General features: G+C 37.5%; 1 long non-coding RNA gene across 2 annotated transcripts in view; it reads right to left on the bottom strand.

The window, feature by feature from the left end:
* Window positions 1-17,486, bottom strand: part of LOC143677832 (uncharacterized) — an 83,631-nt gene extending 66,145 nt beyond the window's left edge. Inside the window, exon 1 of one of the 2 annotated variants that reach the window (XR_013172914.1) lies at window positions 17,384-17,486. This is a non-coding gene — a long non-coding RNA (uncharacterized LOC143677832). Of the gene's footprint in view, window positions 1-13,521; window positions 13,617-17,383 lie in introns of those variants that run through there. The other variant, XR_013172915.1, reaches the window with a different exon arrangement.
* Between the last annotated feature and the right edge of the window lie 9,809 nt (window positions 17,487-27,295).

The raw sequence follows: 27,295 nt of genomic DNA, 5'->3' as shown, positions 1-27,295 counted from the left end.
ATCCTCCAAGCATGAAAAACAAACAAAAAAAGAAACTCATATAAAAAAGAAACTCATATATTTTCAATAAATTAGTTGAACAAACTATGATATGAATGAACCCATCAGTGACCTTATCAAGATTTTACCCCAAAACTGTTTCTTCTTGTCTAAATGTCTTTAATATAAATGTGCTTAGCAATCTTAAAATGCAGAAAAAGAAACCATTTCTGAACCAGGTCAAAATGGGTGAATAGACAGACTTTGAATTTCAAAATGACTTGTTTTTTACTTTCACACCAACTCATTAGTTAATGAAGGCCTAGGCATCATTTTTCTTTATATGTCTGAATGATTTATTTTACAACATACAATCATAAATTGAACATCAAATTTCAGAGAGAAAAATGTTTCAGATCAGTTTAACTGTAAAGGCTCAAGCCTTTACAGTTAAACTGTAATTCCTTTGTCTCAGGGAGTCAGTTCAGTTTTCAAAAGAAATCATAAAATAAACTCTTTTTACCAGGTTTATGGATAAAGAAAATGGCTGATTCAGAACTGCAGAAATCCAAGAACCATAGAAATCTTTCCCTCTAAAAAAGACTAAATATATAAGAAAGTAAATAGATGTATTGCAAAGATTTTTGTGGTGTTTGTTTTCTATTTTGCTGTGGTCCCTATTAGTGGAAAATGATAATATGAGTGTACATCCCTATGTATTTCTACTCAAAACCGACCTGTGTGCATTGGATTAGAAGCACTTTTACCCCCTCGCTATCCCTGCTGAACTGAAAGGGCATACTTAGCGTAGAACATTAGGTAGGGCAGAGATTGGGTAGCTTGCCAGTCAGGTTTACTATTGAAACAGTGGCTGTTGCCACTTCTAGCCATGTCTGACAGCACAGCTAGGAATTAAATCATGGCATTAGCCGCACACTATTTGGCTATCAGTTGAAGCCCCCACCTCTAGACAAGTGGCAGGTGGAACAGCACTAGACCCTGCTAATGCCATAAACTGGAGGCTCTGGCCAGTAGAGGGGAGTTTTGGGGTTTTGTTTTTTTTTTAATTCATCAGGCCATATGCTGCCAGGCTCTCATGCAAATAGACAAAATTACAAATAATAAAATAGAACCAACTGTTTTAGCGGTTGGCTGTTTCTGTCATCATTGCCATCTATGTGAGAGGCCAGTTAATGAAAGAGGGGTTTTGGTCTCCCAGTTACATCAACCTAAAGAGATAGGTACTGCAAAATCCAAGTTCCATTCAAGCCATGTTAAACCTCTGCCCTGCGGTAACTCGGTGCCAAGTGTCTATTTGGCTGAAAAGCAGGGGAACCTTGCCTTCCAGCTGGCCTCAAGATTGGGCAAGTGCCTCTAACACCTTGCGCAGCTGAGACCCATTGTCCACTGATAGGAGAGTAAAGGTTAAGTTTCCCTTTGGTTGGGTTAAGCTGGTGTTCAGACACACTTAGAATAAGCAATTTTCATTATATAGAAAACATTAGTCAATACAAGTTGCTGTTTTTAAATTATAAGAAAATTAGCATTCATAAACTGTTTAGAAATCCCTAGCCTTTTTAATACAAAAGACTGCAAGGAAAGCTCTCTAAGCAGATTCTAAACTATTGCCCTGAAATATTTGCATTTCACGCTAACATTTCTAAAGTTTTCTATAATGTCTGCTATTACCATATCCATAATTATCACCACGTGTTCAGTGTGTACAAATGCAAAATTTCACACCCTTGATCGAATTCACACACTTATTTCCCCTCTCAAGGCAATAAACCGCCAAGCAAAAACTGAAATAGACTCAGAATTTATATCTATATGTTTATATTTAAGTAATTCCATTTTAGAAATGTTGTGCTAGCATTCATTTTCACCTCTATCAGGTTACTTTGAAACCATAATTTACACCTTTTTAAAGACATTTCCAAACCAGTTGTACACAATTAATATGCAGAGAGTTGCAGTTCAAGAACTGTCAAAATAAAAGTATCATGGAAATATGTAAACATGTTCATTAGATGTTTATATTAAATATGTAATCAAGTGTGGTGCTGGTAGAACTTTGTAACGAGAACCCCCTACTCAACACTCACTACTCATATTTTACCCACAGTGGCAGAAGCACAGCAAATATCTTGCAGACAAGCAAAACTAAATTATTTTTCTTTCCATTTCCCCTACCATGTCACTAAAACCTAGGTTCCTTAGTGCCACACTGGGTTTGCTTTTACCTCCTGGCTAATTTATAAAGTGTGATTATGAACCATGGGCTTAATTCTACTGTCAAAGTATGGTTCCCAGAACCACTGGAGGTGAAACAGAAAGCTGCAAAGGCTTGCCTCCAACAAACTGTCATAGAAACAGACTATTAAATTTCAATAGCTTTTGTATTCTAACAGCCTTGATTCTTGAAGACATTGTATAACTATATAGATTTTACAATGTGCAAGAAACTTGTGTCTGATGCTCCTTTTATCCAGGGTATAGAGAGATGAGTAAAAAAATAGGGATAAAACAAATAATGGGGGATAAGGGGTACAAAAAAATGGGTAGATGGAAATACTAGTGGTCAATGCAAGGGAGGGGTAAGAAGTATGGTATGTGTGAGCTTTTTCTTTTTACTTCTTTTTTCTGGAGTGATGTAAATGTTCTAAAAAATGATCATGGTGATCAATATACAACTATGTGATGACATTGATTGTACACCATGTATGGACTGTATGTGTGTGAAGGTTTGCCAATAAAAACATTTTTTTAGAAATCTGACAGCTTTGCAATGAAGAAAAATTATTAGTTCATAGATGAAATTAACATTGTTAGCAAAAGCTATTTCATGTTATATGTAAACAATAAGGAGGACAATGGAAGATAATGACCCTTTTTACTTTTCAGGCAAGTGTTATGAGAGTTCTGTAAGAGGGAATAACAGGCTCTGTTGTCACTAATATTCATGGTCTTGTATTCCAAATTAATTTGATTTTTTTTTTCTAATCTGAAAGGGCTTACTTTACTGTGGCAAGTTTCCATGGTGATGCCCACAGTGGAACATCTTACAAGAAAAGGTCTACCTTTCTAAGAAATGAAAAGCTGAGAAAAAAGCACTCGGATTGGCCTTAAATTGCATGTATGTTGAAGCAAGGAGTAACTCTGCCAGTTCATGAGGGATGGATGACAAGATTTTCAAACATTTTCATGTTATGTGAAGTGATGTTTGCACAACTCTGCAAGACATTTCAAGATGGGCATGTGTCAATTTTCATGGCTTTTACAATTCATTTTTAATGGTGATAAACATTCTTGTCCCATAAGAAAATGCCTGCCAATAACAAATTTATTTACATGATGCAACAATGGACCTAGACATTACTGGGTACTCAAGTAGGACAGCTTATCATAAACATAATTATGGGCTAATCAAATTTAATTTTTAAAAAATCAAGCAATAAACAACTTACTGATCAAAATCCCATTCTTGATTAACTAAAGTAATAAGGTCACAAATAAATAAAATGCAGATGGTTCTTACACATTAGGAAGCAAAACTTTTTCATCATTTTCTCTTTTGGTACTTTTACATCAACTGTAGTTTCAACCACTACTTCATCTCACTGAACTCCCAGTGAAGTTATTTTAAAGAATAGAGAGAGTGCTCTCTAGAGACAGAGCCAAATTCGTCCGTTCATTCATTGAACAAATATTTGGTACCCATCTGTGATCAAGACAATCTCTTGTCCTCAAGGACAGGCAAAGCCAGAACAGCAAACTACAGAAATAAACAAGATAATTAGAGATTGGGGTAAGAGTCATAAAGGAAACGAATAGGTTAATGCAATTCAGTCTGACTGACTGAGATGAACCATTTTAGATAGCTGAAGGTGATTCTTTTCCTGGTGTGAAAAGCTTGATATCATTTATTTATGATATGGTCAGGGCACACAAAATCAGAAAGCCAATTCTTTTCAAAGACAAAAGGGGGCCTTCAAGATCATAAAATGTCATTCTTTCATTAAACCATAGTTTAGGTGGGTTAAGTGATTAGTAACATCATATAGCTTCAGCTGAACAATTAGCTTTCACTGTTCAAGTGTAAAGAAGGAGGCATCTCTGATATGTAGTAATTTGTTGGTTATTCCATGTGCATGAGACATGTATCTAAATGGCATAACTAAATGTGGTTATCAAACTAGTTACAATGGGAAGAAACTATATAAATAATAATTTTCATCCAATTATATCATTCCATAACTCTTATACGTTGTGCTGATTTGAAGCTGTTATGTACCCCCAGAAAAGGCCATGTTCTTTTAATCCATTCCTGTTGGTGCAGACCTATTATAGGTGAGACCTTTTGGTTAGGTTATTTCAATTGAGATGTGAACCATCTCGTTCAAGGTGAGTCTTAATCTTTTCCTTTTTTTCCGAGCCCTTTATGAGAGGATAAAGGACAAAAAAACTCAAAAGAGCTTAGAGCAGAAAGCCCCAGAGCTCAGAGGAGAGGCCAATGGAATCAGAAGCTAAAAGCAATGGAACCCAGGAGAGAACCAGGAGACGTCACTATGTGACTTCCATGTGACAGAGGAGTCCTGAGTGCCAGCAGCCTGTCTTCAGGGTCCAGGTATCACCCTGTTGATGCTTTAATTGGGACATTTTCATGGCCTTAGAACTGTAAACCCGTAACCTATAAAGCCCCATTGTTAAAGCCAATCTATTTTTGGTATATTGCATTCTGGCAGCTTTAGCAAACTGAAACATATGCCATGTGGATCTGGATATTTAAAATTATGCTTCCGCTTTCAATTCTTCATAATTATAATTTTTCTTTCCAAAATGATCTAAGAAATTATATTCCTTGTATATTGTATATATATCTGTGTGGGGGTGGGTGGGTGATGCTCTGGAAACATTACAACAAAATGCTCTCCTGAACTTTGTAAGAAAGGTCATCATAATATGAAATATTTAAAATCCCTAGAGCTAGATCAGATATTAAAGATCATTAATAATAATAATAATAGAGGAATACATAGAATAGATAGATTAGATTCTTTTAGATGAGCTAAACTGAGAAAAACAAATGAGTTGCACAGGGTCACACATGTAGCAACAAGAAGAAAAAGAATGAAACACAGTTTTCATGTCTCAAACTTCATATGCTTTTCACTGGAACACCTATTCCCTCAAAAAATGCACATTACAGCCTCTTTGTCTGCCGGCCCGGTGCACGGCGCCCACGCCCCGCAGCAGCCGGCCCGCCCGCCCTCCTCTCCCCTCCTCCCCCTCCTGCACCAGCGGCTCTCCAACCACCACCGTGCCCTCTTCCGCCTTCACCGGCTCCTCCGCCACCGGCCTCGACAGCCTTGCCACCCTCACCTTTCCTCCTCCAGAACAGTTACTGGGGGAGTGGAGACAATACAGAGCAGCTCCCGGAGCCACGACGGAGATCAAAGGGACGGCATACCCCATCCTGGAATGGCTGGCTGTCTGGGAGAACCAGCTCCGGTGAGATCACTGAGGGGCGCGGGCTTTCCCAGGCAGGATGGCAAGCGGCCGGAGTCCCTCCCTTCCTCCTTCCCAGGCCAGATGGCAGAATTGGGCAGGCGGTCCCCTTGGGCCGCGGCGGCTGGCGCCCCCACCACGCGAGGCCCCCCGGACCAACTGAGAGTTGGGTCGGAAATCCCCAGACTGCGGAGAACGGTGACCGGGGGGGGTCCCTTCCAAACACGTGACTCCCCGGTCCAGCTGGGAACAGTGCACTCTCCCGGGCTGCGACAGCTGGCGCCCTCCCGCCACGCTTGGCACCCCGGGCCGACTAGGAAATTCGGTCGGGCGCTCTCCCGGGCTGCGGCAGCCGGCAACCCTCCCCGCGTTCGGACCCCCGGGCCGGCTAGCACTCTTCCAAGACGCTTCGGCTGCCGAACCTCCCCTACGGCGAGAGTTTTCCAGAGTTAAAGGACCCACAGCAACTTTCACTGGTGGAACCTGTAGACAAACGTGTGCCACGAGCACCACCTACTGGGCAGGATAAGAAAAACAGAACCCAGAGATTTCACAGAAAAATCTTTCAACCTGTGGGGTCCAACACCCAGGGAAATCTGACTAAATGACCAGAGGCCAGCAGAAGATAACGGATCACGCTCAGAAAATTGAAAATATGGCCCAGTCAAAGGAACAAACCAATAGTTCAAATGAGATACAGGAGCTGAAACAACTAATGCTGCATATACGAACAGAAATGGAAAACCTCTTCAAAAACGAAATCGATAAATAGAGGGAGGAAATGAAGAAGACATGGGCTGATCAAAAAGAAGAAATAGAGAAACTGAAAAAACAAATCACAGAGCTTATGGAAATGAAGGATAAAGTAGAAAAGATGGAAAAAACAATGGATACCTACAATGATAGATTTAAAGAGACAGAAGATAGAATTAGTGATTTGGAGGATGGAACATCTGAATTCCAAAAAGAAACAGAAACTTTCGGGAAAAGAATGGAAAAATTTGAACAGGGTATCAGGGAACTCAAGGACAATGTGAATCACACAAATACACGTGCTGTGGGTGTCCCAGAAGGAGAAGAGAAGGGAAAAGGAGGAGAAAAACTAATGGAAGAAATTATCAATGAAAATTTCCCAACTCTTATGAAAGACCTAAAATTACAGATCCAAGAAGTGCAGCGCACCCCAAAGAGATTAGACCCAAATAGGGGTTCCCCAAGACATTTACTAGTTAGAATGTCAGAGGTCAAAGAGAAGGAGAGGATCTTGAAAGCAGCAAGAGAAAAGCAATCCATCACATACAAGGGAAACCCAATAAGACTATGTGTAGATTTCTCAGCAGAAACCATGGAAGCTAGAAGACAGTGGGATGATATATTTAAGTTGCTAAAAGAGAAAAACTGCCAACCAAGACTCCTATATCCAGCAAAATTGTCCTTCAAAAATGAGGGAGAAATTAAAACATTCTCAGACAAAAAGTCACTGAGAGAATTTGTGAGCAAGAGACCAGCTCTGCAAGAACTACTAAAGGGAGCACTAGAGTCAGATACAAAAAGACAGAAGAGAGAGACATGGAGAAGAGTGTAGAAAGAAGGAAAGTCAGATATGATATATATAATACAAAAGGCAAAATGGTAGAGGAAAATATTATCCAAACAGTAATAACTCTAAATGTTAATGGACTGAATTCCCAATCAAAAGACATAGACTGGCAGAATGGATTAAAAAACAGGATCCTTCTATATGCTGTCTACAGGAAACACATCTTAGACCCAAAGATAAACATAGGTTGAAAGTGAAAGGTTGGGAAAAGATATTTCATGCAAATAACAACCAGAAAAGAGCAGGAGTGGCTATACTAATATCCAACAAATTAGACTTCAAATGTAAAACAGTTAAAAGAGACAAAGAAGGACACTATATACTAATAAAAGGAACAATTAAACAAGAAGACATAACAATCATAAATATTTACGCACCAAATCAGAATGCCCCAAAATACGTGAGGAATACACTGCAAACACTGAAAAGGGAAATAGACACATATACCATAATAGTTGGAGACTTCAATTCCCCACTCTCATCAATGGACAGAACATCTAGACAGAGGATCAATAAATAAATAGAGAATCTGAATATTACTATAAATGAGCTAGACTTAACAGACATTTATAGGACATTACATCCCACAACAGCAGGATACACCTTTTTTTCAAGTGCTCATGGATCATTCTCAAAGATAGACCATATGCTGGGTCACAAAGCAAGTCTTAACAAATTTAAAAAGATTGAAATCTTACACAACACTTTCTCGGATCATAAAGGAATGAAGTTGGAAATCAATAATAGGCGGAGTGCCAGAAAATTCACAAGTACATGGAGGCTCAACAACACACTCTTAAACAACCAGTGGGTCGAAGAAGAAATTGCAAGAGAAATTAGTAAATACCTAGAGGCGAATGAAAATGAAAACACAACATATCAAAACTTATGGGATGCAGCAAAGGCAGTGCTAAGAGGGAAATTTATTGCCCTAAATGCCTTTATCAGAAAAGAAGAAAAGGCAAAAATGCAGGAATTAACTGTCCACTTGGAAGAACTGGAGAAAGAACAGCAAACTAATCCCAAAGCAAGCAAAAGGAAAGAAATAACAAAGATTAGAGCAGAAATAAATGAAATTGAAAACATGAAAACAATAGAGAAAATCAATAAGACCAGAAGTTGGTTCTATGAGAAAATCAATAAGATTGATGGGCCCTTATCAAGATTGACAAAAAGAAGAAGAGAGAGGATGCAAATAAATAAGATCAGAAATGGAAGAGGAGACATAACTACTGACCTCACAGAAATAAAGGAGGTAATAACAGGATACTATGAACAACTTTACGCTAATAAATACAACAATTTAGATGAAATGGACGGGTTCCTGGAAAGACATGAACAACCAACTTTGACTCAAGAAGAAATAGATGACCTCAACAAACCAATCACAAGTAAAGAGATTGAATTAGTCATTCAAAAGCTTCCTAAAAAGAAAAGTCCAGGACCAGACGGCTTCACATGTGAATTCTATCAAACATTCCAGAAAGAATTAGTACCAACTCTCCTCAAACTCTTCAAAATAATCGAAGTGGAGGGAAAACTACCTAATTCATTCTATGAAGCCAACATCACCCTCATACCAAAACTAGGCAAAGATATTACAAAAAAAGAAAACTACAGACCAATCTCTCTAATGAATATAGATGCAAAAATCCTCAATAAAATTCTAGCAAATCGTATCCAACAACACATTAAAAGAATTATACATCATGACCAAGTAGGAGTCATCCCACATATGCAAGGGTGGTTCAACATAAGAAAATCAATTAATGTAATACCCCATATCAACAAATCAAAGCAGAAAAATCACATGATCATCTCAATTGATGCAGAGAAGGCATTTGACAAGATTCAACATCCTTTCCTGTTGAAAACACTTCAAAAGATAGGAATACAAGGGAACTTCCTTAAAATGATAGAGGGAACATATGAAAAACCCAGAGCTAATATCATCCTCAATGGGGAAAAATTGAAAACTTTCCCCCTAAGATCAGGAACAAGACAAGGATGTCCACTATCACCACTATTATTCAACATTGTGTTGGAAGTTCTAGCCAAAGCAATTAGACAAGAAAAAGAAATACAAGGCATCAAAATTGGAAAGGAAGAAGTAAAACTATCACTGTTTGCAGACAATATGATACTATACATGGAAAACCCAGAAAAATCCACAACAAAATTACTAGAGCTAATAAATGAGTACAGCAAAGTAGCAGGCTACAAGATCAACATTCAAAAATCTGTAGCTTTTCTATACACTAGCAATGAACAAGCTGAGGGGGAAATCAAGAAATGAATCCCATTTACAATCGCAACTAAAGGAATAAAATACCTAGGAATAAATTTAACCAGAGACAAAAAACCTATATAAAGAAAACTACAAAAAACTGCTAAAAGAAATCACAGAAGACCTAAATAGATGGAAGGGCATACCGTGTTCATGGATTGGAAGACTAAATATAGTTAAGATGTCAATCCTACCTAAACTGATCTACAGATTCAATGCAATACCAATCAAAATCCCAACGACTTATTTTTCAGAAATAGAAAAACAAATAAGCAAATTTATCTGGAAGGGCAGGGTGCCCCGAATTGCTAAAAACATCTTGAGGAAAAAAAACGAAGCTGGAGGTCTCGTGATGCCGGACTTTAAGGCATATTATGAAGCCACAGTGGTCAAAACAGCATGGTATTGGCATAAAGATAGATATATCGACCAATGGAATCGAATAGAGTGCTCAGATATAGACCCTCTCATCTATGGACATTTGATCTTTGATAAGGCAGTCAAGCCAACTCACCTGGGACAGAACAGTCTCTTCAATAAATGGTGCCTAGAGAACTGGATATCCATATGTAAAAGAATGAAAGAAGACCCGTATCTCACACCTTATACAAAAGTCAACTCAAAATGGATCAAAGATCTAAACATTAGGTCTAAGACCATAAAACACTTAGAGGAAAATGTAGGGAGATATCTTATGAATCTTACAACTGGAGGTGGTTTTATGGACCTTAAACCTAAAGCAAGAGCACTGAAGAAAAAAATAAATAAATGGGAGCTACTCAAAATTAAACACTTTTGTGCATCAAAGAACTTCATCAAGAAAGTAGAAAGACAGCCTACACAATGGGAGACAATATTTGGAAACGACATATCAGATAAAGGTCTAGTATCCAGAATATATAAAGAGATTGTTCAACTCAACAACAAAAAGACAGCCAACCCAATTACAAAATGGGAAAAAGACTTGAACAGACACCTACCAGAAGAGGAAATACGGGTGGCCAAGAGGCACATGAAGAGATGCTCAATGTCCCTGGCCATTAGAGAAATGCAAATCAAAACCACAATGAGATATCATCTCACACCCACCAGAATGGCCATTATCAACAAAACAGAAAATGACAAGTGCTGGAGAGGATGCGGAGAAAGAGGCACACTTATCCACTGTTGGTGGGAATGTCAAAGGGTGCAACCACTGTGGAAGGCAGTTTGGCGGTTCCTCAAAAAGCTGAATATAGAATTGCCATACGACCCAGCAATACCATTGCTAGGTATCTACTCAAAGGACTTAAGGGCAAAGACACAAACGGACATTTGCACACCAATGTTTATAGCAGCGTTATTTACAATTGCAAAGAGATGGAAACAGCCAAAATGTCCATCAACAGAAGAATGGCTAAACAAACTGTGGTATATACATACGATGGAATATTATGCAGCTTTAAGACAAGATAAACTTATGAAGCATGTAATAACATGGATGGACCTAGAGAATATTATGCTGAGTGAGTCCAGCCAAAAACTAAAGGACAAATACTGTATGGTCCCACTGATGTGAACGGATATTCGAGAATAAACTTGAAATATGTCATTGGTAACAGAGTCCAGCAGGAGTTAGAAACAGGGTAAGATAATGGGTAATTGGAGCTGAAGGGATACAGACTGTGCAACAGGACTAGATACAAAAACTCAAAATGGACAGCACAATAATACCTAATTGTAAAGTAATCATGTTAAAACACTGAATGAAGCTGCATCTGAGCTATAGGGTTTTTTTGTTTGTTTGTTTGTTTGTTTGTTTTTACTATTATTACTACTTTTATTTCTTTTCTCTATATTAACATTTTATCTTTTTCTGTTGTGTTGCTAGTTCCTCTAAACCGATGCAAATGTACTAAGAAACGATGATCATGCATCTATGTGATGATGTTAAGAATTACTGAGTGCATATGTAGAATGGTATGATTTCTAAATGTTGTGTTAATTTCTTTTTTTTTCTTTCCGTTAATAAAAAAAAATGCACATTACAGACTTATTGGGTAGCAACAATGTGCCAAGGACAGTTACTAAGAAGGAGACTTGGTCTTTAGCAGTTCACGGTCTAAATGCAAATGCAACTGAGATAGATAAAGAGTGAGATAGCAGGAGATAGATAAACGGAGACATACTAAATAGACTTGCTTACTGCTTGCTTGAAGGAGAAAAAAGAAGCAATGACACTGAGCAGCCAGGCCTTTCTGCACACTTACTCATTCACAACATTACCCTTTCAAAATGTCCCATAGTAAATTTCCAGTTATAAAAGACATTAAGAGTTCGTATTATTGGAGCACTACCTGGGGCAGCTTTTCTTCTTACCTGCTTTCTGCTGGCAAATTAAAGAATAAACCAATAAAGTACATATAAATAGTTATAACACATTCATTTGCTCCCACCTTTAGCTTAAATGAGTATATTTAAACTAAGGCAAACAAGGACGGTATGAGATAGAACCTTTTTGATGCTGTCCCTATTAACTAGGAAATTTGTCTCAGTAGGCTAAAGAAATTTACTTACAGGAACATCCATTATTCCATCATCTTGTGGCCAATATTGGTATTATGTGACTCCACTGGGTACAAAATTCCTAACTGAAGATGAGTTCGTCACTGGGCTCACCAATTAAGTTCAAAGACTTGCATGCAAAGTTCTAAAATAGCCCATTACATCAGGTGATTCAGAGGCATTTGGTAATCTTGCTTCTAGAACAAGCATAAGCCTGACAGAGCTCATTATTTTTACACTCAAGTACATCACATAAAACTAGAGGCCACATGAAGTGTGGCATTTTCCCACCAGTGATTATATATGTGAAACCACTTTTTCTATCACATTCTTCCCTTCCACAGGCTGGACTCCAATAGCCCGTCACTAAGCAGCCATTCTATCAGGACCATTTCTTTTTCCTTAACCGGGAAAGCTATTTTAAGTCATTCTCACTGGTGGGAATCTGATATGGCGAGAAAGGCATTTGAGTGAAAATAATACAGTATAAAGAGAGACAAAAGATAGATCTAACTCTGCTGGACCCAGAGGAGATCCAGTCTAGAAGGAAAAAAAATAACCTTAAAATATCTGTTAGAAAAATAATTTTTAAATCTACTCCCATATTTTCAGAATAATATTTGTTTCTCTTAATGAATTGGCTCATAAAATACTTTGAGGAAAAAAATTCTTTGAGGGATAAAAGTAAATAGTCTTACTATATGTTTTCCATTTTTATATGATGTGCTATTTTAAACATTCTCATTTTCGTACTTTAAAAAAGTTAAACCATGTACTTCCAATTTCAGTAATGATAGAAATAGTACACTCCTGTACTTAGTGTGGTTTTTCTATAGAAATGATAATTGAAAAATGATTGTTAAAATTGAGAAACTCATCAGGGGGAGATCTGATGGCAGATCCACGAAACTGATCTGAGGTGAACACATTAGAACTGTGTATTCAAATGTTTGCTCCGTGGCAGCCTCTTAGGAAGGAAGCATGAAACCTATGCCGCTGCCATCTGAAACTACCTGCAGAGAGAGTTTTCGGTAAAAATGGGTAAACTATTCTTACATCATAGTCACATGGTCTCTCTTCTTGCTCTTCATTCTCTCCTCCCTTCTATCCTTCCTTTCTTCTACTTTGTCTGATCTAAAACAGTATTACCAGAAATTGAGTACCTGACTAATTTATCATTTATGGCCCCAGATGACCTTTGATTTATCTCCAGTAAACTATCAAATCAATCCTTAAATGTTGAAATTTGCCACCAGTGGCACATTCATTAGCCCTCTAACACATATTTTATGTATCACCTTTACCTATAGAACTCAAAACAATGAGCAGTATTATCCTCTAATGCCCCGCATAATTACTAATTTTCAATACTATTGACTCATTTAATGAGGGAACACTTTATCAATTAACCTTCTAAGTCTGCTACAAAAAATTTCACCCATGGACCCTATCTCTAGCTAAAAGAACCTTTTCTTCCAAACCCCTACATATTCCCATTCACTTCTCCAGCTTCTTATACTCACTGGCTAAGAAAATAAAATCCTGGATTTATCAACCAAGTTATTTGAAGGCACTCTTCTTAGAGAAAAGAATAATTTCTCACCGTTGTTCTAATTCATTTGAAACATCAGCACTGAAAACATTCAGGGGGTGTTCTCTGAACGCTGGGAGGTGGACTCTGTCCAGGACACTGCTCTAGGCTCCACGTCCCCCCGATTAAATCTGTCATGTACTGGAGAGCTGCGGGCTGCTGCCTGTCAGCTCAGGTTTGTGTGCAGATCGGTCATGTATTTAAAGCATACCGAATGTCACACTAACAGATGCCCATAAACATGAGATTATACACGTCATTTTTAAAGCATCCAAGAAATGAATCATTTGCTGGGGAAGTCTTCAGGGCCTAATAAGCAAATGTAAAATTTTTTATGATTGTCCTAAGGTTAATTGGGTTACGCAGATTTGGCTCCCCAAATTCTCTCAAGCCTGTGAATGGAACTGCCCCTGTGCTGAATACTGGCCACACAAGAAGACAGACACCAGCTGAAACAGTGTGACTCAAAGAGATGTGTGTGACAAGGTCGCAGGGTCCCTCGGTTTTCCCTGTACTGACTTCTACCATAATGGTAGCTTCATTCATTTGAGTTTTAACGACTAGAACTGAGTGGAGGGAAACAGAAAGGATGACTGGGGGAGGTAAAGGCACCACAGACAAAACTTCCTTTTCTCATAATCTTTGTATGACCTCTCTGGACTGTAGGGAAGTAACTCCACGTAGATAAAGATAGGAATAGCCTTTTCTCTCTAAATACCATTCTCCGTTCATTTTGAAGCAAGACTACTGGTCCAAATTACCTGATAACTCCTTCTGTCCTCTATCTAAGATCCAATCTATAAGAAGTATTTTAGAAAAACTGGTGTCTATGAAAGGTTATACTTTGATTTGTAACTACCCATTTACCTCCATTATAATTTCAAGATTCAAAACATGTTAGTCCTAAGAATTAATGACAAATCTCATGTAAGCATATTAATATTTACCTCCGCATGCTGTGGATAAAATACTCCTGCCCCCAGCCCCGCCTCACCATTGGCAGGAGTGAAGAGAATGTCCTGGAACTCATCCTGTCCTGCTCCCACCCACATCAGTCATAGCCTCACTGCCATTATCCACTTTGAGATCTTCAGGGTTCATCTCACTATGTCCTTTGTCTCTGTTTACATCAGACACCGCATACCCTGGTCCTCCCTCACAACTCTCATCTGCCCAGTGCCTCTACATTCTTTCCTTCTTTCTCTGTCAATCTTTCCTTCCTAGATCTGGAAACATCTTTACTGTACTCTAAGGGCATAGAGGTCAATCAGCAAAATCTCAGATATCCCTGACCTCTTTTCTGAACATTCCCGTCAATGTCTTGCTCTAATTAGAACCTGACTGTCCCCTCAGGACATTGCTCCCCCATTACGCCCCCTTGATGGTGGGTATTGTCTCTTTCATGTACCTTCCACCATGGACCTGGGGATGGGTTAGGGTTTTCCCTACACCCCACCACTACTCAGAGTCTAGAATCTAGAACATCCTCCTGCCTCCTGGCTTTAGACCTCATATTATCATTCTCCCTGTCTGTCATTGACCAACCACTACATCACTCTCCTTCTGTTTTTTAAAAGAATCATTTCAACTACATTCTGAAACTTCATACCTTGAATTCGATTTCAGATGAAAACCAATTCCTATTTTAACCTTCCTAAATTTGCCATCTCCTTTTAATAAAACTAGATGTCTCCTACTTATTTCAGCTCTTCTATAAAGCATGACCCTTCTAGTCCAGGGATTTTCAAACCTTGATTGGAATTCACTTGGGTATATTGTTAAAATGCACATTCTGATTAATAGGCTAGGCAAGGCCTGGGAATCTGTATTTCTAGCAAGCTCCTGGGTGATGCTGATACAGCTGGCCCTCAGACACACATTAAGTAACAAGGTTCTAACATGTTGACGTTACTACTTCTAAATTCATACAGGACATGATTTATTAATCTTTATATCCCCACTGAGTTGCATGGTGCTTGAGACATCACAGTAGTCAATGAATGTTTTTTGAATAAATGATTGACCAAATGAAAATATGTGTAACATGTACCCTGGCACTTGGACAATTCTACTTAAAATAGGATAATTCCATCTGCACTCTTTACTTAGACTGAAATTATATTGAGGGCAGGTACCATATTTAATACTTCTTTGTATCTTCAAAGTACACATATAATACCTGTCACAGAAATAGGCACTTGATATAGCATTGACTATACCATCAATTGATAAAAGGATTGATTGAATAAACAACTGGAGGAGAGAATCCTCAAATGTAGCCTGCACTTGAGGCAACTGGAATGCATGGGTCATTTAATGAGCTGGCCACACTGACACATAGCCCAGCAAAGGCAAGTTAGAGGGCAGAAATATTAAAATGAGCAAGAAGGGGGAAAAAAAGTCCTTTTGTACACACAGACACACTCTAATGAGAAAAGCGCTTCGGTTAGTTAAAATGCCAAGCCAGTGGTTCATATGCTTGGGAATAAAACCAAGCATTATTACACGGGTAGGCAGATGGTGCATCTTTTTTTCTTAATTCAAAGCTTCACTTTTGTAAATAACAATGGAAATTGAACAACTGGCATATACCAAGCTTTGCAGACTATGTTAAGGGTTTTCAGAAGTGAATTTTCGCAACAATTTCTATCTCTGGAGTATTTAAATGTATACTGACTTGCAGTGTTATTTATTTAATATTTCATACTTATATGTTATCTTCTCAACCAGGCTGCAGTCACCCAAGGCAAGGAACCTTATCTATGTATATGGTGGGCACAGAGTGATATTTGTGGAAGAAATAAAATATTTAAGGGAACCATACCACTCTGTTTCCAGATATGACTATGGTATTAAACAGAGAAGAGCAAGGAAGGGTTAGGAAGTAGAATTCAAGACATGTAACTTAACAGGATACCCAGGCTGTGAAGAGGGAAATTCCACTCAAACTGGATAGGGATATATTTTTTCTTTTTCTTTTTATCCCTAGAAGATGTGCTCATGTAGAATTCTGCTGATCACTGGTTCTTAAAAAACATCATGTCATGTAAATATATGAACTGTAGTACCTCTGCAGCTTTCACAATCACTTCAGCAAACATTGCTTCTGTTCCTAGAATACAAGTAAGCTGGATACAAATAATTTATCAGTGGGGACAATGTATTTCTATGCTCTCACTTTTTTTTTATTTGTTATAAAAGTCATTGAGGTGCTGATTCTTAAAATAATTCATCTGTGTCTGTGCATGTCAGTCCATATAACTACATGGTTCAAAATATTCCTATAATACTTCTGATTTGTGTTTCAGTCTATTAGTTACCTATTCCATGATTAGATTGCTTTAGTTCTGCTTAAAAAGAAAAAGATTCTGTGAAAATACGGTAGTTTCTCATGCATAGGGCATTTAAAATAGAATGGAACCAGCAATCTGTAACTTAAAATTACATATAACCACATTTTAAATTAGAGCACTAGAAAACACAGATTTCCACAGCAGTTTCATTATGCAGAGAGGTAAACAACAAATAAATAAGGCATACATGAATATGAAATTAACAACATGATAATTGCTTTAGTCCTAGAGTGCATGCAATATTAAATCCTCAAATAAACACGGGCTTAACCTCATTCTCACATATGCCTATTGCTTTTATCAGAAGCAGTACACCTGAGAGCTGTGCACATTCAAATTAAGACAACCTCCACAATGAGGTAAAGAGCCCACAGAAATGACTGCCGTTCCTTGGAAATTTCAGCTCTGGTTTGGGAGGTATTTTCTGGCGAACCAATGAAAGTAAGAGGAAATTCAGAAGTCAGTAAAAATGCATTTCTCATATCACTATTATTTTGCATATTCCGTCATACTTAGCTCACCTCCTAGCTCTTTAAAGTCTCATCCAGATAATCAGTGTAGCCATTCCAAGAAAGTGCTACCTTCCTGCTGAGATGAAGTTCAAGTTCTCTCTCCATAGCACAGACCCCCGCTGTCTTGTTCTACAACATTTTTGTGGGCAACTGCTAAACCTTATTTCTGCTGAATTTTTCCTTCTCTGCAGCAGGCAGAAGTCTTTTTTCATAGTTTTCTTATGGCTCTTAACAGCTAAAGTCTGTCTTGGGCTCTGGGCCCAACTTTGCCCTAAACTTAACCCCAAGTAATGGTTTCTCCATCTAACTCACAGCCTGAGACTGACTCATTTAGAAAGAGGTTTCTGCCACTACTGGAGTTTTCCAGTAAGCAAGGGTTAAAAGGTTAGCAAAAATGTTACTCTTCCCTTATGAGTATGAAACTGGTAGAATTCAAAATTTTGTGGCTGTAACCTGACAAAAATGTCATTTTCTACATGGCAAAGGTGAAGTTTAGAAAGGATGCATAGCTTGTTTACAGATGAAACAGTCTTTCTAGCAGGTAACATAAGCCACTGCATTGGAAACCAATGACTTAAAAAAAAAAAGAAAGGAAAGAAATTAAATTAGAACAAAAAATATTAAAACAATTATGAATCCAAAGGAAAGAAAACTTCATTGGACCAAATAAGCAAATAAAAATATTAGGTTTCATTGTTCCGGTGATAAAAATTAGTCTGTCTTTGTTGATTTAAACTTAAATTTGACATAATGGGTAAATTTAAGCCTGAGGCTTTTATGCCATTATCAGCGGCTCTGTCAGTGAATGCTTTAACCTAATTACATTTGATGCAGCAAATCAACAAAACCACTGCTGGTTATGACCTCTGCCAAGAGCGCTAGTGAGCTAGACAAATGGAGCTTAAGATGTTATTAGTTGTTCTGTTGCAAAGTTCCAGATACAAGCCGACAGGAGGCTGTTGCACGACTTGGGCAGGCAGCCTCCAGATGGCATTCTGCATTGGCTTGTGGCATGGCTCACAGGGATACTGGCACATTTTCCCTGTCAAAATGAAAGTTTTCCAATTACAAGGAGATAATGTGAGGAGATGCAAACTTAATCTCTTGAACAAAAGGTTGCAAGCTGTGTAATAGCCATTTCAGGGGAGAGATTTCACTATAGTTCAATTGATTTAAACGTCGTAGACCACAAAATGGGCTATCTTTCCTAATAAAACCAACGAATCAGCTGCAGTTGATTCTATTTACTGTGTCTATAATGGTTTCATCATCCAAGGATGCTTCCTTTAACTTTGTGTCCTTTCGTTGAATTGAATGCTGTGATTACCTTTTTCCCCTAACATTTGTACAGATACAAAAAAGGCATTTTTCCTTTTAGACACTAACTGCCTTAAACGAAGACTTCAGGTGTGATGTTATAATAGACCGCTATGGAATCCCAGATCATAAAATTTCATTAGGAAGACTATACATGTTAACAGCAAGAAAATGTTATCATCAAAACCTTTAAGGTAATGTGGCTAAACAGTGAGCACTCTTTATTCTCAAATCCGGTCATCACTAGTAAAAAGTATAGGGAGAACTACCAATAGCTATGGAAGTAAGGTGAAACATTTCCACACTTGTCCAAGAATAACTGACCTGTCAAACAAGTCGGTGGCTACTTTGTTGTAAGGTTACTTTTCAGAAAGATGTGGATTTGTCAGTTGACATGAACATGCTGTGACAAAGCAGGAGAGCCAGCATATATCCATTTTTATGAGTCCAGCAGGGAAATTACATATGATGAGATCATGTGGGCTCTGAGCAGAATGTTTCACAGTGCAACAGTAAGAGGATTCTTGTACTAAATACATCATACAGAATTTCAGCAGAATTTAAATGCAAAAGATCATACAATTCTATGCAATCTATGAACCTTCAGTGTTTTTGCTTGATTCCTTTCTTTTGTGATTGAAGGAGAATTAATCAATCCAAAATTTCTTAGCACAGATTCAGACTGTTAAAAGAGACAAGGTACACTTCCAAAAATGAATTAGGCTAAACTACCCAGGGTAAAATACTTGCACATCAAATTCCAAAGTTATTTACAATACATACTTTACTCATTTAGATGAGGCTCAACACTGCAAAGTTGTACAAAATGCTGGATTTCAGTCAATAGGGTAAAACCATAGTAAGCAGATTTTTTTGTCATTTCTTTACTGAAAATTCAGTCAGCTAAATAAAGCAGGTTTTTAAATTCTAAGTAGTCTCAACTGCAACACTGCAAGATCTGTAAATCAGAAATACAAAGCAAGCCATGCAAGTCACTTAGAAAACTTAGATTCCTACCAAAGAGTTCACATTTTGAAGTAATGAGCATTTTTAAAAAGTCACAACATCAACATAAGTGGGCTATAACAGCTGTTGTAAAACTCAACATCAATTTTATGTTGGCTCAACTACTAAACAGCAATCACAATGACATCCTTTAGGAGGCATTTAAGGGCCCATGTGTACAGCGATTTAAAAACTGAGCAGGAAATCAAAACTAATTCCTAGTCTGTTTATGAAAATACGTCTCCCTGTGTTCTTGTACCACCACCTAGTGGTAACACAGCTCTTAGTCTGACCATTAACAACAACAACAACAAAAGTAGATTTTTTCATATAAAAAAAGGAAGAAGAGGAAGTAATATAGTGAAGAATAGAGAATGAGAGGGGAAGGAAAATAGGGAGGCAGAGGAAGAAAGGAAAGCAGAAAAAAGAGAGAAAAGAAAAAAGGAGAAGAAAAGAAAGACAAAAATAAAAACAAAAAAGTACACTTATAATTCTAGTCTTAAGACCTGTTTCCTAATAAAGTTCACTGAATGCAATCATTTAAAAATAAAACATTATTTAAAACCATTTTGCTTTGTGCATTTATTAACATGAAAATTCTATAGTTGGTAAAACTAACTATTTTTTTTTCATGTGGTTGAATTTCTAGGGATTTATCCTACACTACAGGGCCTACAAATATATGTGCCTACATGTGAACTGGCATACGCACAAGATTGCACCACTATTTGCAATAACCTCAATGTTGATCAGTAGAGCTATTCATATAAATTATGGTACAGCCACAAAGTAAAAAATGAAGATCTTTTTGTCTTGCTATGGAACAAGGGCTAAGATACTTGATTAAAAAAATCAAAAGCAGAAAATGTGTTTTACATACCATCACTTCTATAAAAAGAATGGGAACAAAAAATATATTTTCTTTTATATGTGTACAGTGTCTCTGGAAGGATAGATAAGAGGCTGGTAAAATTACCTCCACAGAGAGGAACTGGGTGAGCTGGAAGTCAGGGTGGAAGGAGACATTTTGTACTTTAAACCATATGAACGTATCATCTATTCAAAAATTAAAAAATGAAATTCAATCTATAAAAAAGGGCATGATTGAAATTAAGTGTTAACTACAGCTTTTTTTAAACTAACAAAATAATCTCTGAAATGTTTCATTTGAAGAAACATTTGCCACATTTAATGATAAAAATTGAAGCTTCCATTTTTCTCTGTAAATAGATATACAATAGGGCAAAGGGAAGACATCATTTGTAAAAGGCATGGAATTAAAGTGACGAAACACTGATGCCAGTTCACTCTCGCATTTTGACAAGCTCTGGAGATCTGGGTTGAGGAAGTTTCTCACCATGAGAGTTAAGACACTTAGAACCTTTATACTCTGGGCTTAACTGTATAGAACAGTGAGGCCAGGGCATTGACAGGAGCACTGGTTGCTGAGTAGGCATCTAAAGGTAGAAGAGTTGAGAGCTATTAGGAGAAAAAAGAAGTAGAGCTTCCATCATTTTGAATACAAGTGATGACACTGGACATTCTTAGATATATATATTTTTTTTATTGTAAACACTTAACATACAAGCATATATTCTTGACATATAAACATTCCATACATGGTATACAATGACTCACAATATCATCACATAGTTGCATATTCATCACCATGATCATTTTTTGAACATTTACATTACTCCAGCAAAAGAAATAAAAAGAAAAACACACATACCATACCCCTCACTCCTCCTTCTTATTGACCATTAGTGTTTTCATCTACCCAATTTATTTTACCCTTTGTACCCCCTATTATTTACTTATTTTTATCTATATTTCTTCCTCATCTGCTCATACCCTGGCTATAAGGAACATCAGACACAAGTTTCTCACAATCACACAGTCACATTGTAAATGTTATATCTTTATACGATTGTCTTCAAGAATTTAGGCTACTGGAACACAGCTCAACAGTTTCAGGTACTTCCCTCTAGCCAACAGAAGACATTCTTGCTTTGTTCCCTATCTAAGGTGAAAAGGATTCATGCTTTCACCATGAAATAAGTTAGCTGTAAGTTTTTATAGATTATCATGCTAAGGGCTTTTCCCTCTATTTTTCATATCTTTCTGAGAGTTTAATTTTATTTATTTATTTATTTATTTATTTATTTATTTAGGCATGGGCAGGCACCAAGAATTGAACCCAGGTCTCCGGCATGGCAGGTGAGAACTCTGCCTGCTGAACCACCATGCCCGGCCCCTTTCTGAGAGTTTTTATCCTGAGTGGTTACTCAATTTGTCCAAAGCTTTTTCTGCATCAATCTGTATAATCATGAGATGTCTTACTCTAGTCTGTTAATATGGCAGATTACACTGACTGATTTTCAAATAATGAAGATGTCTTGCATCCCTGGAATAAATCCCCTTAGTCATGATGGATAATATTGTATCTATATGCATAAGTGATATTGGGCTGTCATTTTCTTTTATTGTATTGTCTTTGTCTGGTATTAGTATCAGTACATTATAGCTTTGTAAAAAGGAATTGGGAATTGTTTGTTCTGCTCCTCTCTTTCTGAAGAGATACTGTAGATTCTTTCCTAAAGATTTTGTATGATTTTCTAGTGAAAATATCTGTGCCTGGAGGGTTATTTGGGAGTATTTTAATTATGAAATCAATTTCAGAAAAAGGCTGAGTAGGGTGTCCTCTTCATCCCATCGTGTCAATGGGGACCAAATCGGAAGCTTGAACTTCCACCCTCACCCAGAGTTAATGAGGTCTCCCTCCCCCTCCCCACTGGGGTGGTATCACAGCAGGCTGAGTGGAGAGTCAGGACTCACACATGGCTCAGTGGGAATAAGGCAACCCCTGCCCTAGTGTCATATTACTGGGGTATCTTATAAAGCTCCTCTTCTTTGGCTACAGAGAGCAGGATTTTGTTGACTTTTTTTTTTTTTTTTTTTTTTTGCCTGTGCCCAATGGCATTTCCAGGTTTTGACTTCTTCAGCCCCATGTCTGGTATATGACAGACAGAAAGAAAACTGAGGGAATCCATAATGCTATTGCTTCTGGTTGTGAGTTCCCAAATCTGTCTGCATCTTCTCTCCACCTCTCAGTATCTTCTTCTGTTTATTTTATATATAATGTTCAAGGTTTTCAGTTGTACTTGCTAGGAGGAATAGGAAAAATTATATCGGGCAGACCACCGTGGCTCAGCAGGCAGAGTTCTCACCTGCCATGCCAGAGACCCAGGTTCGATTCCTGGTGCCTGCCCATGCAAAAAAAAATAATTATATATATATATATATATATATATGTGTGTGTGTATATATATATATATATGTATTTATATATAATGTATATATATATACACTCTACTTTAAAAGAAGAAATCTCTTCAATTTTTTTTTAATATGTCTCCCTACATATATGTATTTCTATATACATGCACACACAGAGAGGCAGATGTGTGATATGTATATCATAGGGAATTTCGTCCACAACCTTTTTGTTTGTTTTTGGCAGGGTACATGTACCTGGAATTGAACCTGGGTCTCCCTGGTGGCAGCCAAGAACTCTACCACTGTACCCATGCACTCTCTACTACATGGTTTTACAAACAGATGCATTGCAATAATCTTTCTGTCTTATTGGGTAAAAGGCTTCACAAAAGCAAGTCCCAACCTATTTCCCTGCAAGTAGCCTCACCTCTTCCCCATGTGACCTTTGGTCATTCTTGTGAAATTACGAAGGGAAAGACATTTCAGTGGTCTATGACGTGAACAGGCTCATCTCTTTAAGGTTTTGCCTCCTCGTCATGTCCCCCAATCTCTTTGTCATTTCTACTACTTGTGTAAATTTATATTGCCATTAGAATATAATAATGCCCACGATTTCACTTATTATGGACTCTCCTTCAAAGTCCAGTGCTAATAGGTTTGTCTCTAAATAACTGTGTCATCTTGGCAAGTCATCTTACCTCTTTGGGTATTGCTTTCTCCACTTCTCCAGACAAAATAATTAGTGATTTGCTAATGCTAGAATGACAAACAGGTCACATGACTCTAGGCATACCTCTAAAGGTAGCAGCATTGCATGGGGCTGAAAACAGCAACACTGAGTTAAAGTTTGTCTAAATGGCAATTGGATACCCAGACTTCCATCCCCATCCTGTACAAGTCTCCACTGTTTCTGCATATGCTTCAGGGACAACAAAGGAATTTTTGGAACTATGGAAATCAGGGATACTACATAAGTGCCTGCATAGCAACAGGAGTATGCCAACCCCTCTACCTTCACCCACTGTCCCACACTCCACTCGGATCCTAGATGCTGTCAAGTACCCAGGCTGAAAACTAGAAGATCCCTCTGGTTACTCAACTAAGGCCAAAAGAAAAGCACTACATACACTGACATTTAGGTACTTTTAACATTGAAATTACTTATTATATTGTGGTGAAACCCAACAGTCAATGACTTTCAAATATGAACAAGCAGCTAAGAATCACCTGGCATTTAAGGAAAGCATCTGATATGGAAGAAAGAAACTGAAATAAACAAGCAAAAAAATAAGAACTTGGAAGAACCAGGGACAATGCAGTGAGCTGAAGACAACTTTAAAAAGAGAGAAAGAGAAGACATTGAGTTCATAGTAAGAGCACCATAAAAAGGAACATTGAGAGGATAAGGATGCTCAAAAACTAAAAGCAGCAGGAATAAAAGATTAAATAATAGGTTTGGAGGTAATGTTGAGAAGATCTCTTAGATAGTAAAAGAAGAGTAAGAAAATAGGAGAGAAATATAATATAAAAACCAAATCAAATTATTAGGAAGACTAATGAACAGGGAGGAAATTATCAAATAATAAATAATCTGTGATTCAGAGTAGAATTGAGGATAGAGGATGACTAGAGAAAAAGATGAAACTGATAGTTTAGCTATGTGTTAGACTACATTGAGAGATGTTTTAGAGATCTAGTAGATAGTTTGGAAATGAACTAAAAATAGGAACATAGGAAATTAAATAAATGAAATAAAATTAGGCAATTCTTGGTGGGGAGGGTAGAGTTGTATAAAGAGGAAATGTAATTAGGGCATACTATTTTGCTTTGTTGTAGAAGACATTTTTGCAGTCATAATAATGTAAACGACTGAATATTGAATCCAAATGTGACATGATTTGGGGAATGGAGTGAGGACAAGTCGGAGAGAAGGTAGGGGTAGTATATAACTCCACTTGCCATGGCAGAACACCATGTCAATAAATAATATCTTGAACTGGAAAACCAGGAAACAGTAGAGTAAGTGTGTAATTGGAAATACAAGAGTTTTTTAAAAAAATAGCTAAAAGAATTGAAAGGGAATGCCTACAAGGATTGAGAATCAGAGGGGCAGTGACAGGTAGAGCAGAGTATACTAATTTCCTCCAGAAGCTTTGTAGTATTATTTTTCCTTTAACTACATGCATGTGCTATTTTAACACTAATTTTTAAATAAAAATATTATTATTGGTTATTGAAAAATAACAGTAATAATGAGTTCTGAAAACATCAGCACAATACAGAATCTTACTACAAAAGGTAGATTGCTCTCCCAGCCCCACTGTTCAAGTTCACTTCTCTATTGTAAAATGTCTGGTGTGTGTACGTTCTGACAGTTTTTCCTGCACCTACATCTAAGTAAAAGAAAACACTCAGGTGTTAGTGGTGTTTTCAGGATGTAACGAGGATAGACTTGAAGGCCGAGAGAAACAAGTCTGAACAAAGTAATATGGGATAGTCTCCACAGATGTTTTTAGAGAAAATGCAAAGCAAAGATCAACTGGTTTTGCATGATTGGAGTATAGAGAAATGCATAATAAGGATCATTAACATGTGACATGTTTATTGAAGGATTAAAATTTTAACAGTAACTTGAGAGATGACATACTAGTGATTATTAATATAGCTAATATTCTTCTTTCATACAGAGACTGAAGAAAAATTTGGAAGAGAGGCTACTAGAGTAGAAAGTAGGGAAGAGTTAGACCAGCTTAATTACAAGTCCTGAAACCAGACTCAGTTTTAAATTTCTACTCTGTCTTGGATTTGCTTATTGCTTTAGACAGGTTATTTCATTTCTCTAAGCTTCTGTTCCCATATCTATAAAAATGGGGATAATTATACCTTCTTCACATGGTCATGGAGAGAATTAAATAAGAGGATGGATGTGAATGTGAAACCTACATTATACTGTGCAAGAAGCCATTAAGGAGTAATGAGTATTAGTTGCTTTTGGGGAGCTGTTTAAAGGACACCAGGTCCTAAGTGAATCTTCCCGAGAGAGGGGTCTAATATCTCTAATTGTCACAGGAGAAAGACAGAGGAGAGGAGAGAAAGAAAGAGACAGAGAATGGGTACTGACCACCCAGAAAGTGTCTGGGCTGGTGAAGCAGTGAGCTTCAGCTCCAAGAATGAGCACTGATGAGGACAGGCAGAACTAGAGAAAATAGCTTTTGTCATAATATTGGTAATAAAGTTAATTTTTAACTAGTATTTTAATAACTGGTACCAGAATCTCTCCTTGGAAAGGAACAGTTTTTGTTCAGGAAAATACCTTGGTTGTGTATGCTCCTTCCTAATTTGGGAAAGGCATGAATGTTAGCAGGTAATAAGACATCAGAAGAGGGAATCTGCTCTGGATGAGAGGAAGACAGGGATTTCTTATTTGATTTTATTCCCTCTAGATAAAGGGGCAAAAATGGGTGAAGGTCAGAGAGCATAAAGGAAGGAGGGAGAGAAGCCAACAATTTGGGGGAAAAAAATCAGGAGGAGGTAAGATTAAAAATCAGTGAAACCTTCTGGTGATGTCTGGCAATGACTGTACTATTTTAGGATATTTGCATTGCCGTGTTGCAAAGTCATCTCTGTTATCTGCCCATTGAATTTTAGTTGGTAGGTAACCAAGTACACAAAAGCCTGATGGAGAACTATTTTTTTTAAGTGAGAACAGAACTCAATTTGAGAGACTGAATTCACAATAGGCTCAATGGAATATAAGGAAGATCCCCCAGGCATGAAAGCAGAAGCAGGAGCATGAAAAACTAAAATTTTAAGATCATGGAATTTAGTTCACTTTCTGCAAATCCTCCTGTCATCTCCTTAAGGACCCAACTAAAAGAAACCCTTCCAGGAATGTTAAGTCTACTTTAATTGATTATTAGAAGCATCTGGTTTGCAATACCAGGTGTCTTGGTTTGCCAGGGCTGCCATGATGCCTATCACACAAGGGGCTGGCTTCCTCTCTTTATAAGGCCTCCAGTTGTAGAGATTAAGATGTACTCTGATTCAATTTGGCCACACCTTAATGAACTAACATTTTCACAAGGTCCTATTTACAAATTGGTTCACTATCTCAGGAATGTGGATTAATACTAAGAACCTGTCCTTTGTAGGGGTAAGTGAATCAATCTCCAACACCAGGAAAAGTGTCTCAAAAATTTTGTCTTAAAAGGGCCTATCAGTCAAAAAATAATTGCTCAGAATCATTGCTTTGGTGCTCGGGACACAGAAACTAACAAACTCCTTGTCATCAAGGAGTATCCAAAAGCACCAAGCAGGGGG

The sequence above is a fragment of the Tamandua tetradactyla genome, chromosome 3 (assembly GCF_023851605.1).
Source record: "Tamandua tetradactyla isolate mTamTet1 chromosome 3, mTamTet1.pri, whole genome shotgun sequence".
Lineage (NCBI taxonomy): Eukaryota > Metazoa > Chordata > Mammalia > Pilosa > Myrmecophagidae > Tamandua > Tamandua tetradactyla.
The sequence above is the reverse complement of the archived record's forward strand: the minus strand, read 5'-3'. Positions and strand labels throughout refer to the sequence as shown.